Source organism: Pinus tabuliformis, chromosome 5_2 (genome assembly GCF_031772625.1).
Source record: "Pinus tabuliformis cultivar Carrire ecotype Pingquan chromosome 5_2, CPIR1, whole genome shotgun sequence".
Lineage (NCBI taxonomy): Eukaryota > Viridiplantae > Streptophyta > Pinopsida > Pinales > Pinaceae > Pinus > Pinus tabuliformis.
Window position 1 is genome coordinate 331,176,452 of NC_142306.1, and position 14,024 is coordinate 331,190,475.

A 14,024-nucleotide genomic window follows, 5' to 3' on the forward strand; every position below is an offset into this window, starting at 1 on the left:
GTATAATTGCCTCATGAGCATAGAAGCATGATAAATATTCATTTTGTCCAATCAACCATTAAACTTATGCAACCTTTCTATACTTACCCTTTGCCTATCCTATCATTTTTTCCTTCATGTAATGGGTGCATTTAAGCTTGCAAACCCTTTTCCCTTCTTTCTATTTAGCAAAAACAAACTATCTAATTCTACTCTTATATCAATCCAAGGGCTCAGATTAAACTGATGAGCACCTTATTATTCTCTACCTAACTACTGATCTGCCAAGATTAAATAGTTTGGCAAGATGTTTATTCTCTAACTATAACATCAAATTTAAAACATGAAGCAGTCAAGATTAAACTTGTTTGACTGTCATGGATTGTGGAATTTAGACAAGCTGCACACAATCATTATTTTGCAGAAATAGAGTAATGGCATTTAGACTTGCTCACTTTCAGAATTTATTTGTTCTCTTTTCTTTTTAATCTAACATTTTCTTTTTTCCTTGATTTTTTAGAGCATATAACCTAACATCTTTTTTGATATGGACATCATCTTCAAGATTTATTTTTCAACTAACATTTTATTCACTATTGTTATGTCCATATCCTAACTTAACATTTTTTCAAATATTCTATCTATTCAAAATCAAAAAATGCTATGACATTGGCTCCATCTGGGGACTACTTTCTCCTGTAGAATGTAGAGAACCTGCAGATCCAAGTACCTTCTCCTCGGGCTATGGATTCTTTGCTGTAAGAAAAATCACACTGACATCTTGGAAACAAAAAGAAAACCAGAATATTTACAATGAAAACTATTTCAACTTCTCAGTAGTGAATGTAATGTTTGAGAAACCTTCCATTTACAGGATAAGTGGAATATAGCCCCTCAAGATTCTGCAGCACAAAAGTGTTATTACCCTTTACTTAAATAATTGCTAAAGGTCCAAATCATAGATTGTCAAATTTGCCATGCTTTCCTTTCTCTTCTCTCCTGGCATCCCATCTTAGAACTAAATCACCTTCCTTAAATTCCTTTTCCCTGGCTCTTCTGTCAAACAGGGTCTTCATTTTATTCTGATATTTATTCAATTTGTATTGAACTTCATCTCTGTTTTCATTAAGTTCAATAATTTGATTTATTCTTCTAGAAAAAACATCAAGTTCATCTGTTGCATCCTGCAAGAATTTTAAAATAGGGAAGGACAAATTGGTAGGGAATATTGCATCTTTCTCATAAACTAACTAAAATGGAGATTTTCCAGTTGATCTCTTTGGAGTGCTTCTGTTCGCCCATAGTGCATAAATGAAATGTGAATCCTAGCTCTTCTTATGATTAGATAGAGTCTTTTTTATTACCTTTACCAGGATTTTTTTGGATGATTCTGCAAGGTCATTACCTTGAGGGTAGTATGGAGTTGAATGATGTAGCAAAATTTGATATTTCTAGAAAAGGTTAATAAATTTAACACTAGAAAAGGTTGTTGCATTATCAATGATGATCTGAGTTGAGCAACCAAATCTAGATAAGATATTCTCCTCAATAAACTTAATTACTACTGCATCAGTAGCATTTCTGACTGGAATTGCTTCCACTCATTTAGTGAAGTAGTATGTTGTAGTGAGAATCCATCTATGTTGATTACTTGAAGTGGGGTGAATTTCTCCACTAAAATCTAATCCCCATTGAGAAAAATGTTCTGAAGCTATTGATGGAACGAGTGGAAGAGCTGCTAATTTTTGTTTTCCAGTAAAAATTTGACAAGGAACACAACCTCTGAGCTTTTCCCCTACTTGTAAGAACAATGTGGGCCAATAAAATCCTCCCATAAGAATCTTGTATGCTGTTGCTCTCCAAGAATAATGTCCCCCACAAAATCCTATATGAAACTGATCAATGATTCCTTCAGCTTCTGATTCTTTTAAACATAACAAAAAAATATTTAGTGGATCTTTCTAGTATAGATTTGCATTTATAATGCAATACTTGACTAATTTCAACTTAAGGGTTTTACACTGGCTTTTAGAGAACGACGCTAGACACTCAAAATGAATCAAGAAATTTACAATATCTTGATACGAGTTTGACAAAAAGAATATTTCATCAATGTGTATAGGACTAATCTACTCTAAAGGTAGAGGTTCTTATGGATTCTCCCCTTCTGCAAGGAGAGAAGGTTCTTGTGTATTCTTCCCTTAAGGATGAAAGGAAGGTTCATGTGTATTCTTCCCTTGTATTTCTAGTACAGAATTGATTCCAAGTACTTTTTCAATTGGACTCAGCTAGATGCTTGTCTAATCCTTGACCTTTTACTAGCTTGGTAGTCTTAATAGTTAGATCAAACTCCAGAATTTGAGTGATCCATCTACTTCTTTTCCCATCAGTGTCTGGTTGGGTTAGAACAATTTTCACATCACTATTAGGAGCATAAGTAGTAATAGGTGAATGTAAGACATACATCTTGAATGACTTCCGGGCTTGAATAATGGCATAGGCTTGCTTCTCAATGATGTCATACTTCAGCTCAACATCTCTCATAACCTTGCTTAAAAAGGCTATGGGTTGGTCATGGGAATCTTCATTTTTCTGTAATAAAACAAAAGAAAGGGTTGTTTCGAAGGCAAAAGAGAAAATACTAAGTGGCTTAGTATAATCAGGGCTGGCTAAGGTGGGAGCTTCAGAGATTGCCTTTTTTATTTATTCAAATGCATTCTTAGAAGTGGGAGTCCATTTGACTTCATGGTCCTTTCAGAGAATGTTAGTTATGTCTTTTGCAATCTCTACATAACTTGGAATGAACCTCCTTAAAAAATTAATCTTGCCTAGAAAAGCTTGAATCTCCTTCTTGTTTCTAGGAAAGGTCAATGATTCAATGGTAGATACTCATTTGGGGTCAATTACTACTCCCTCCTTTGAAATAATATGGCCCAACATTTTCCTTCTTTGACAGCAAACAAGGACTTCTTAGGGTTCAATGATATTCCAAATTTTCTACACCTGTCAAAAACCTTCGTCAAGTGCTTTAAATGTTTCTGATCGGATTTAGAAAAAAACAATTATGTCATCAAGATAAATAACCACAAATTTATTTACCTGACCCATAAAAGCTATGTCCATAGCTCTCTCAAATGTTGCTCCAACATTGGTTAAGCCAAATGGCATCCTAGTGTACATGAATGTACCCCAGGGTGTAGTAAAGGCTATCTTCTCTCTATCTACTGTATCAATGTTCACCTGATTATAACCTGAAAAACCATCAAGCATAGAAAGTATTTGTGAACCTAAAACCATTTGCAGTAACTGGTCTATCTTGGGCAAAGGATAATTATCTTTTAATGATGCCTTATTCAGATTTCTAAAATCCACACAGAGTCATATTTCTCCATTTTTCTTTCTAACAAGAACTAGATTTGCAACCCAATTAGAATATATAAGAGGTAGGATGATCTCGGCATCTAAAATTTTCTTAATATCTCTTTCTAATCTTGGTAGAAGAGTTGGATTTATCCTTCTAATTTTCTGTTGATACGGTTTTGCTTCTGGCTTTAGAGGAATCTTGTGTTGTATTAACGATGTATCATAGGTCTTTAAATCAGCGTAAGTCCAGGAAAAAATGCCTTTATAATTTTGTAGCAACTTAAAATACTGAGCTTTGATTTCTAGGTCTAGAGATGTGCATAATTTGATGTTTTTAATATCCTCATCAGTTCTGACGTTAATCTCTTCCACGTCATCTTCTAAAGAAATAGACTACGGGTTTTGGAAAACATCATTTTGATCAAATAATTTTTCTAAAGGAATGAGTCCCTTTGGAATAAAATTATTAGATAATTGAATAATGTTGTGATTAGCAATTTGGGCTTTAAAATCTAAAGTATCATTCCCTTCTGTGTTTTCACTTGTTTCAGTTCTGTCATCATCAATTTGCAGAAATGAAAAGTCATCTATTACATGTAGAAACAATTTCAATTGTTCATCATCTTTGAAGATTTGGCAATGTTTCATATTATCGGGGATAGATGGCCTATATTTGACTTGTATCTGATAGAGTACATCAATACGATCAGGAATTTTAAAAGAGGAAGCAAAGATAGCTAAGGCATCTGCGTGAATATTCTAATCTTTGGGAATATGAGTCAAATTAAAAGCATCAAAAAGATTTTCAACTGAATCCCATACCTCATTTTGGTAAGACATAAGTCTACGGTGCTTGTTCTGGAAAACATTCTTTACTTGCTTAACGATAAGTTCAAAATCGGTAAAAACACTTAAATTCTGAACTTTCAAGCTTTTGGCCAATTGCAATCTTCGTATTCAACAACATTATTGGTAACTTTGAAGTCTAGTTTACATGATTGGGTTATATTTTCCTTTTCAAGTGAAATTAAAACTACTCCAACTCCTACCCCATGTTTCATGCAATAGCCATCAAAGAACAGTTTCCAAATATCGGTTTGGTTTGTTTCAGAACTTTCAACTACCTCTCCAATTTTGACTTGAGTTTTCTGTTGTTTTGAAGTGAGTTGAAAATAACCAAAGTCTTGATCTATTGCATAAATTGGATGGTTCCTTGGCTGGTCAATTTTACAAACAGTATGTATAAATCTTACCTCTCTATATAATCTTAACTTCTCTCCTCCATAAAGAGGAATAGTAGCATGTGACATGTCCATCTGTAGAGTTCCCCCTAGTTTGGCACAACAAGACCTAAAAAGAAGCATTCCAAACTTGGGAGGGATATTTGTAACAACAATATAAAGCACCACACTTTTCACTGGAATTTGGGAAAGGGTAACCGCTAAATCCTTGATCAATCTTAAACAGGGAACTCTTTTAGAATCAAAGGTGTATAGGTCATGGTAGGATTTAGTGATGTCGAGCTTCAAATGGTCCATCATGGATTTTGGCATAAGGTTGTTTGATGCTCTTAAATCAAGCATACAATTGTATAACATGGAGTCATTTGTTTTAAGAGTTACATAGAAAGGAGGAACTATCTCATCAATCATGTTTGACCTAGGGCCAAAAATTACTACTTGCTTTTCATCTTGTAGACTTATGACATCACCCTCTGCATCAACTAAGGTATTTTGAATCCATTTTTTCACTTGGCTTTTGTAGCCAGGGTTTCTAGAAAGTTCTGACAGTGGAATAGGGATCTTAACCCTCTCTAATTCCTTTTCAACATTAAATGCAGTCAAAATGCTTTTACTAGCATGGGTAGTATCAATTGATTGATCTAATGGCTGAATAAGAGTGGTTTGAGCTTCAGCCATTTTGGTACGTGGTTCAATGATCGAAATTTCCTTTGGAGGTCTCCTAGGACCAGGCCTAGGCCTGGGATCATACCTCTTGTTTAATTCTACAATTAAAAATTAAGAAAAAGCATGATATTTAGAGACCAGTGAAGCTTCGTGATTTTATTGAGCCTGATTCTGTTGCGAGAGAGGAATGATGGCTGTTTGATTGGAAGATGAATCCATATTATTAATATCTTCAGTAATTTTCATAGTATTATCATCAGGTTGTTGTTCATCTATCAGTAGAGGAGTAGGAACCTATTGATCATTGCTAGGTCTCTGAAGAATTTGTAGTGGTGGATTTCTTTTATACTGACCTTGATTTTGATTTTAGGGTCTAGCAACTATTTGTTGTATGGTCCTAGGTTGGGTCTCAATCTTTAAAATCCTATTTGATAGGATTCTAAGAGGAGATGTTATTTCATCTATTTTTGAGTCTTCTGACTTAGTCTTTGAGGAACTAGAGGCTTCTTTAATAGTTTTGATTTTTCTTTGGGCCTTTTCTTCCTTAAGTTTTAAAGAAGTTGAGACTGCCCTATTTGCTTCTACTTCTATAGAATTTGTTTGCATATCTTCAAGAGTTCTTGAAGTTCTCTCTCATAGCATAATAGAAAAGTCATCATTGAAAGCTTTGGAAAATCAAGTTGCTGCTACAGGAGGCTTACAATCAACAGGCATTTTGTGATAGAGTTTGTTGAATCTTTTGATAAAATCTGCTACTGGTTCACCGAACTTCCTTTTAAGCTCTTCAAATTCTGTGAGGAAGTAAAGAGGATCCTTTTTAACACCCAATTGATTTTAAAATATGATAGTAAGATCTTCCCAATTTCTAATGGTAGCTGCTCGTAACTTCCTAAACCAAATCCTCACATTTCCTTTAAGTGACTACACAAACAATCTCATATAAACATTTTCTTGTTCAATATTCATGTTGTCTGCAATGTCAAGAAAATGTTGGAGATGGTCCTTAGCTGAGGGACCATTTTCTCCATTGTTCTTGGGAAGATATTTTAAGTATCTAGGGGGCAATGCATCAAGGTTATTAAGTAAGACTAAGGCAGCATATCTAGACTGTACAATAGGTCGGAAAGCCATGACATTAGGTGGTGTATGAGGTAATTGTGTAGATGTAGAGGATGAAGAAGAAGAAGAGGAAGAATATGGTGATTCAGGGGTTGATGGACTAGTTGGAGGTCAAGGAGGAGATGAAGGAGGAGATCTCATAAAAGACTTCAAAGGAGTCCTAAGAACTAACTTTGGGACTTGTAAAGGAATAACTTCTTTCATTTCAAAGAGAGGATTGGAATATATAGAAAATTTCTCCTCAGATTGTTTGGGAGAAGAAACTTTAGGTCGATCTAAAATGGAAGGAAAATGATAGGTGGTAGGGGATATGAAATCTGTGGGTTTATATTCTAGTAGATTGACACCCAAATCAGAGTTAGTTTTAGGTGACCCTGATGGTAGTGTCGGTATTGGATGAGTTTCTAATGAATGGATAAGGTAGGCTGACTTGAAATCAACTCCTTTATCTAGAAGTTCAACAACCCTAGGTGATAAATGGGAGTAATCAGGATCAATTGGGATATTACTATAGGGGTCAAATGATTCTAATTCTTCAGACTGCAGGACTGAAGAGGAAGAAGAAGATGGTTGGTGTCCACTTTTAGAACTGGGTTTTCTCAGAAGCCTTCCAGGATCTGACAGAGGTTTAACTATGTCAGCTTTTGAACAAGATCTGGTTTGTTTATAAGGTGCCAGCTTGGGAGTGTGGAGTTGCCTCGGTGAATGATTTTAACCTTTCTAAACCTTTAATCACCTTTAGAGGAAATAATGAATGAATATCATTGTCCCAAGTTAGCTATAAATGAAATTCCAATCCCCGGCAATGGCGCCAGTCTGATGTTGTAACTCTGAGATAGTAGTAGGTCAGTTATCAATGCCAGAGCATCTAAAATAATTGTTTTGGAGATTTTGGTTTTAATTTTGGAAGACCAATGAGTGAAGACAAATGTAGAATTGAAGTAATTAATCCTTTGGGTTATATAATACTTTAGCAAAGGGCTGGTATAAATCATTACACAATGGTATAAATAAAAAAATAGTGGTGAGTAGAAGACAACAAAAAATATGATTATCATAGTTTCCAAACTATAAAACAGAACAATCATAAGTTGGAAAACCTTCTAAACTACGTTCCAAAGGTTCAAGGTAGTATGCTTAATGCTTACACAAGATGCTGATGATTTTTTTATTAGAGGGGACTAGCTACACATACAGTTGCATTAAACCAATCTCTTAATAGATGATCACTTCAGGAGCTTATAGGAATCAATTGAGACACAAATTGTTCCTACCTAGATATCTCTGTAAGTCATAATCATATGAAGAAAAACATAATGATTGAAAACTAGAAAAACTTACAGGATAACAAAACCTGTGTAAAAACAGATTTAGAATCCTCTGCTTTATATTAAGGTTCTAGAAAGACTGAGTACATCAAGTTTCTACAAAAGCATCCTTCAAAGGTGGCTTCTACGTTCAAAGTAGTATTAATAGTCAAGACTTTACAAGCAATGAACTATGAATCTCGAACTCCGACACAATAACATCTCAAGAAGATTATTATTTATACAATAATAAAACTGAAAATATCTTAAAATTGTTTATGATTTATTCAAGGAAAGGAAAAGTTCTTCATGCAAGAAGATAGGGGCAGCTCGAACTACTTCTCACTGTCCCCTTTTCTCAGGTTGTGCTGGCTTAATTTGTTTGATATTTTTCCATTTATGCTGCTTTATTGTTTGTATCCTCTTCGCTGGCTGTTTTCTTCATTTTGATCTTTCATCTGACTTCTTTAAACTTTATAACTCTCTTTTGACCCTGATTAGTAGATTTGACTGTGAATTTCAGGTTTTACTGTGTGTTTTTCATATTAAATCGCTCATATTTGCCTTCAAACTATTATGCAAGCTTTTATTTATAAACGTGGAACAACAGTCTTCACCTGCAAAACACAGAAGCTGTTTAAGAAAAACATGGTGACAAAGGAGGTCATCAATGGCTTTATGTGAGCTTGAAAGGATATTGGAAGGAGTGCGAGGTATATCAAAGGGTAAACAATGGCTTTAATGGCTGCAGAGGCATAATGGAGGTTGTGTTATGTAAAACATGCAAAACAGAGCAAAAATGGCTTTTTATGTGTTTAATGGAAAAACAATTAACTTTTGAACTATCGGGTGAAGGTGAACAATGGTGGAAAGAGTACGGAGGGATTAATTATGGCGGGAATGGCTTAATTATGGTTAAAAATGTGATTAGTGGTTTAAATGGAGTTTTGGGTCATTTCTTCATTTAAATCGAAAAAACGATTTAACACAAAAAACCTTCACAAATCAATATATGGTGGACTTGAAAAATATGAATTCGGGCGGATAATGACATCGGGTCCAGGTTTATATCGCATATCACAATTGGAGTTAGGTGGGGGTAGGCCCATCGCAAAGGAATGCGATAAGGGCCGGATGCGATATGGCAGTGAACTGCAATATATATTTGGTCGGGTTCGGGCTTTCATCAGATATTGGAAATTGCTTTGGTGGGAGGTATATACATCGGACGGGATGAGCGATGAGGCCGGATGCGATATGGCGGTAATATGTAATATATATATATGCGTCAAGTCCAGGCTTCCATATCGCAGTCGGGGATCACAATACACAGAGAGTTATGCTATAAGCGGGACTGCGATAGAGGGCAGATGCGAAATGAAATATATTATGATATATAATGATGTCAGGTTCAGACTTCCCATCATATATTGCAATTGAAGTTTGCAATGTGGGGAGGGTTATTTATATGAAAGACTTGTGATCCCGCAGATGTGATATTTTTATAAAATACATAGTTTTATAACAAAACTAAGGGTTTTCGGGATATTTAAATAAATGGAGTTAATATATACGGGAAGGAATATTTTTAAGGGTTTATTACATTAAATTAATGTTAATATGAAATATGATCAGAAAGGGAAATACGACTAAGTATAATGCTTTTTAATGAATGATTTGACTTTTCATATAAACATTTATACATAGGGTAAAGATATTTTTATGGGTTTTTGTGTAAAAAAGGATTTTATGGAAATGAATTAATATGAATGTATGAAGGGGAAATTAGTAAATATGTGAATGAATGGAGATGAATGGGAAGTTAATTATTTGATCAAGTAGACCTTCATTTACCTTGCATAATTTCCACATGAGCATAGAAACATGATAAATATTCATTTTGTCCAATCAACCATTAAATGTTAGGTCCCTATAATACTAGTGATTACCCCATTACTATTGTAGTTGTATCCCTTATTAATATTGTTGTGCCCCTACTGTCCCCATATTGTTATTACTGTGCCCCATAGAATCCCTCTATTGTTATTTTTGTGGCTTTATATTATTATTGTTAGGTTGGCTAGGTTATTTTGTGACTCCTTAGACTCCTATATATAGAAAGGAGGTTTTTTCATTTGAATCATCCAAGAATTGTTCATTTATGTAATGTAAAGGAGGTTTCCCCCTCGAGGAGGCTGAATTCTAAGGCGTTGATCTATCTTTTCAATCTTTTTGTGAACTGGTTTCATAACATTTGGTATCAGAACTTTGGATTCTAGGGTTTCGCTGCTCCAAATAGGTCATCATGGCATTTTTGCTATAACTTCTTTTCTGCAATGTTTCAGAAGCTTAAAAAAACCCATTTGAGATGAAATCACACTGAACCTCAGGTTTGAATTTCAATGCTTTTTGCACTATATTTGCAGAGATATGATCTGAGGAAGTTGGCCTTTTTGCAGACTCCTAAATTACATTCCAAACAGGTGACCTGGGGAAAATGGTCATAACTTTCTCTCTGAGCATCAGATTTAAATTTCATAAGAAGGTACAGAAAGAGGATGGACTATAGTTTCTTTTATATATTTTTCAGAGTCAAAGGTCGAAACAGTTACTCGTGGCACGTCTTACAAGCTCACTCTATTGAACTAGTCTATAATCAAGTCACTATGGGATATTCGACATAACTCTTCCCTGGAGAATCCAATTTGGATTAGACTGGTGGCATTGGAAAGAGGACGCAGAGGGATACCGCAGGTCACAATTTCATAACTGGATGACTCGAAATTAAAGAGATACATCAAATTCAATATTAAGCTCCTACAAAGTGAAAAAAGGTGTGTAGTTTTTTTTAATTTTTGCATAAGCTTGGTTTGAAAAATTAGTTTGAAGGAATTCAAAGGGAACAGTAAAGCATTATTATCGGTAATTGATGCCCTGAAGAAAGAAAATGCGAACACCTAGTAAGCAACCTGAAAGCTCTAGCATGAATCATGAAGAAGAGGAAGAAATGCATCATGATATATCAAAATTACGAGACCAAGTGCAACAAGTGTCACTTGCACAAAAAGTAACAAAATCTAAGATGGATGGTTTAAAGAAAGATGTAGAAGCTAAGATGGATGGTTTAAGGAAAGGCGTAGAAGCTAAGATGGATTGTTTAAAGAAATGCATAGAAGCTAAGATGAATGATGTGGAAGCTAAGATGGACGATTTGAAGATAGATTTGAAGACATGCATGGAAGATTTGAAGACAGATTTGACAAAGTTTCTACAAGAAATGCTTACTAATGGTGAAAGGGTAGTAAAGGAAACTCATGATGAGAACAAAAAAAATGTTAATCATGATTTCATAGACTCTAATGTTGGATCGAAGACCCACCATATTCCTAAAATCGATATGAGGAAGTTTGATGGCAAGGATCCCGCAACATGGATATTATAGATGGAGCAATTTTTCGATCTCAATAATGTGCAAAACACACAAAAAGTACGTACTGCAACTTTATATTTGGAACCAAATTAGTTTGTATGGTATCAATGTATTTTCTCTTGTAAACAAATTATCACTTGGGCTATTTTTACGGAAGAATTGGTAGCACATTATGAGGATACAAAAAGCAACACTTTTTTTAGCCAATTGATAAGTCTCAAACAAAAGGGTTCAATAATGGAGCACATTGAGGAGTTCCAAAAATTGAACATAAGGGTAAAAAATATTGCAGAGGAGCATAGGATTGATGTGTACATAGGGAATTTAAAGGATAATATCCAACATGATGTTCACCTCTGGGAACCTGATTCATTAGAGAAGGCATTCAGGTTAGCAAGAAAAATCGAAAGAAAAATTATGGCAACCAAGAAGCATACCACTCACAACTATAAAGATGGAAGTGTTGTTGCCCCTAGTCTTCCACAACCTATAAGGTTGACACCACAACAATTGGAAGAAAAAAGAGCAAAAGGGCTTTGTTACAGTTGTGATAGCAAATACACTAAAGGTCATAAGTGTGTTGAGAAGAAATTATTCTACATAGATTGTGGAGAGGAGGAAGAAAAGGAGCACGAAAGGCCAAAAGAAGAGGATATACTCCAGGAACAAAGCCTAGATAAAGAAGAAATGAATCCAACCATATCTTGTAATGCATTGGCTGTAATTACCACTTCTCAAACCATCAAGATAGAAGGACAAATCAAGAAGAAAAAGGTAATAGTGTTGATTGATTCAGGAAGTACCCACAATTTTATTCATTGTAAGATAGCAAAAGAATTGAATTGCTTCCTATATCCAGCACCAGTGTGTCAAGTGATGGTTGCAAATGGAGGGGCGATAAATTGCTCTAGAAAGTGCCATAATATCAAGCTATCCATGGGAGAATATGTATTGACTAGCTCAATGCTTTCCATTTCAATGGGAAGTGTTGATGTTGTACTAGGAGTCCAATGGCTACAATCCTTGGGTACAATAGCTTTTAATTTTCAAGAACTTTTCATGAAATTTTCTGTGGAAGGAAAGGAAGTTGAATTAAGTGGTATTGCAGGGAAATCCGGACAGATAATCAGCTCTAACAGTATGACAAAGCTTCTAAAAAAGGAACAAAGAGGTGTAATTGCACAATTATGTTCGCTAGCTGTTTCCACATCGGAATCATCTATTTCAACAGATCTCCAAAAAGTATTGGACAATCATTCCAAGGTATTTGAGACTCCCAAATGTCTCCCACCTATTCATGATCATGATCATGCTATTCATCTGATTCCAGGAAGTGTTCCTCCAAACATCAGGCCGTACAGATATCCCTATGCCCAAAAGAGTGAAATTGAACATATGGTTGCAGAAATGCTAGAGGCTGGTATAATTCAACCTTGTCAAAGTTCTTTCTTTGCTCCAGTAGTATTGGTGCACAAGAAGGATGGATCATGGCGAATGTGTCCAGATTATAGGGAGCTCAACAAGCTCACTATTAAAGATAAGTTTCCCATTCCTGTCATTGATGAATTACTGGATGAATTGCATGGATCAATTTACTTCACCAAGTTGGATCTTCATTCAGGATATCATCAAATCAGAATGAAGACTGAAGACATTCCAAAAACAACATTTAGAACTCATGAGGGTCATTATGAATTTTTGGTCATGCCTTTTGGCCTTACCAATGCACCTTCTACATTTCAAGGTTTGATGAATTCCATTTTCAAACCCTTCCTTAGAAAATTTGTGTTATTATTTTTTGATGATATACTAATCTACAACAAGTCTTGGAAGGATCATGTTGAACATGTTGATAGGGTGATGCAACTATTGGAGGAGAAACAATTATATGCAAAAAGATCCAAATGTTTCTTTGGAGTACAAGAGGTGGAATATCTGGGTCATATTGTATCTCATGAAGGAGTTAAGGTAGACCCTAGCAAAATTAAAGCCATTAAGGAATGGAAAATCCCCACATCCATAAAGCATCTGCGAGGATTTCTCAGGTTAACAAGGTATTATCGCATGTTTGTTAAGAATTATGGGAGAATAGCAGCACCTCTAACAACATTTGTGAAGAAAGATGCATTTTCATGGACTCCAGAAGCAACAAAGGCATTTGAACATCTTAAAGAGGCAATGTGCCAAGCACCGGTCTTAGCTACACCGGACTTCACAAAAACCTTTATTGTGGAATGTGATGCTTCAAGAAATGGAATTGGTGTTGTTTTGATGTAAGATGAAAGACCCATTGATTTTGAAAGTTGTCTAATCAAGGGAAAGTTTTTACACAAAGCTATTTATGAGAAGGAAATGTTGGAAATACTACATGCACTTAAGAAATGGTGACCCTACCTAATGGGAAGACACATCAAGGTAAAAATGGATCATGATAGCCTTAAATACTTTTTAGAACAAACATTATCCACTAAAAAGCAACAAAAGTGGGTCATAAAGATGTTGGGTTATGACTTTGAAATCATCTACAAAAAATGGAAGCAAAATGTGGTGGCAGATGCACTCTCAATAAAGGATGAGGATGTGGAAGCATTGTTGTGCACCATTTCTATTATCCAACCAGATTGGATAAACGAAGCAAGGAAGGAATGGAAGAATGATGAAGAAGTGTGGGCACTTATTCGAAAGTTACAGTAAGATTCTAGTACATCTGATACATTTAGTTGGAAAAATGATTTGTTATGGTACAAAGATCGCTTATACCTCTGTAAGAATTCCCAACTCAAACAAAAGATTCTTATGGTATTGGACACATCTCCCTTAGGAGGGCACTCAGGATTTATAAAAACTTACCATAGGGTTAAGAAGGAATTTTTTTGGGATGGCCTTAAATCGGATATTCAAAAGTTTGTGGTGGAATGT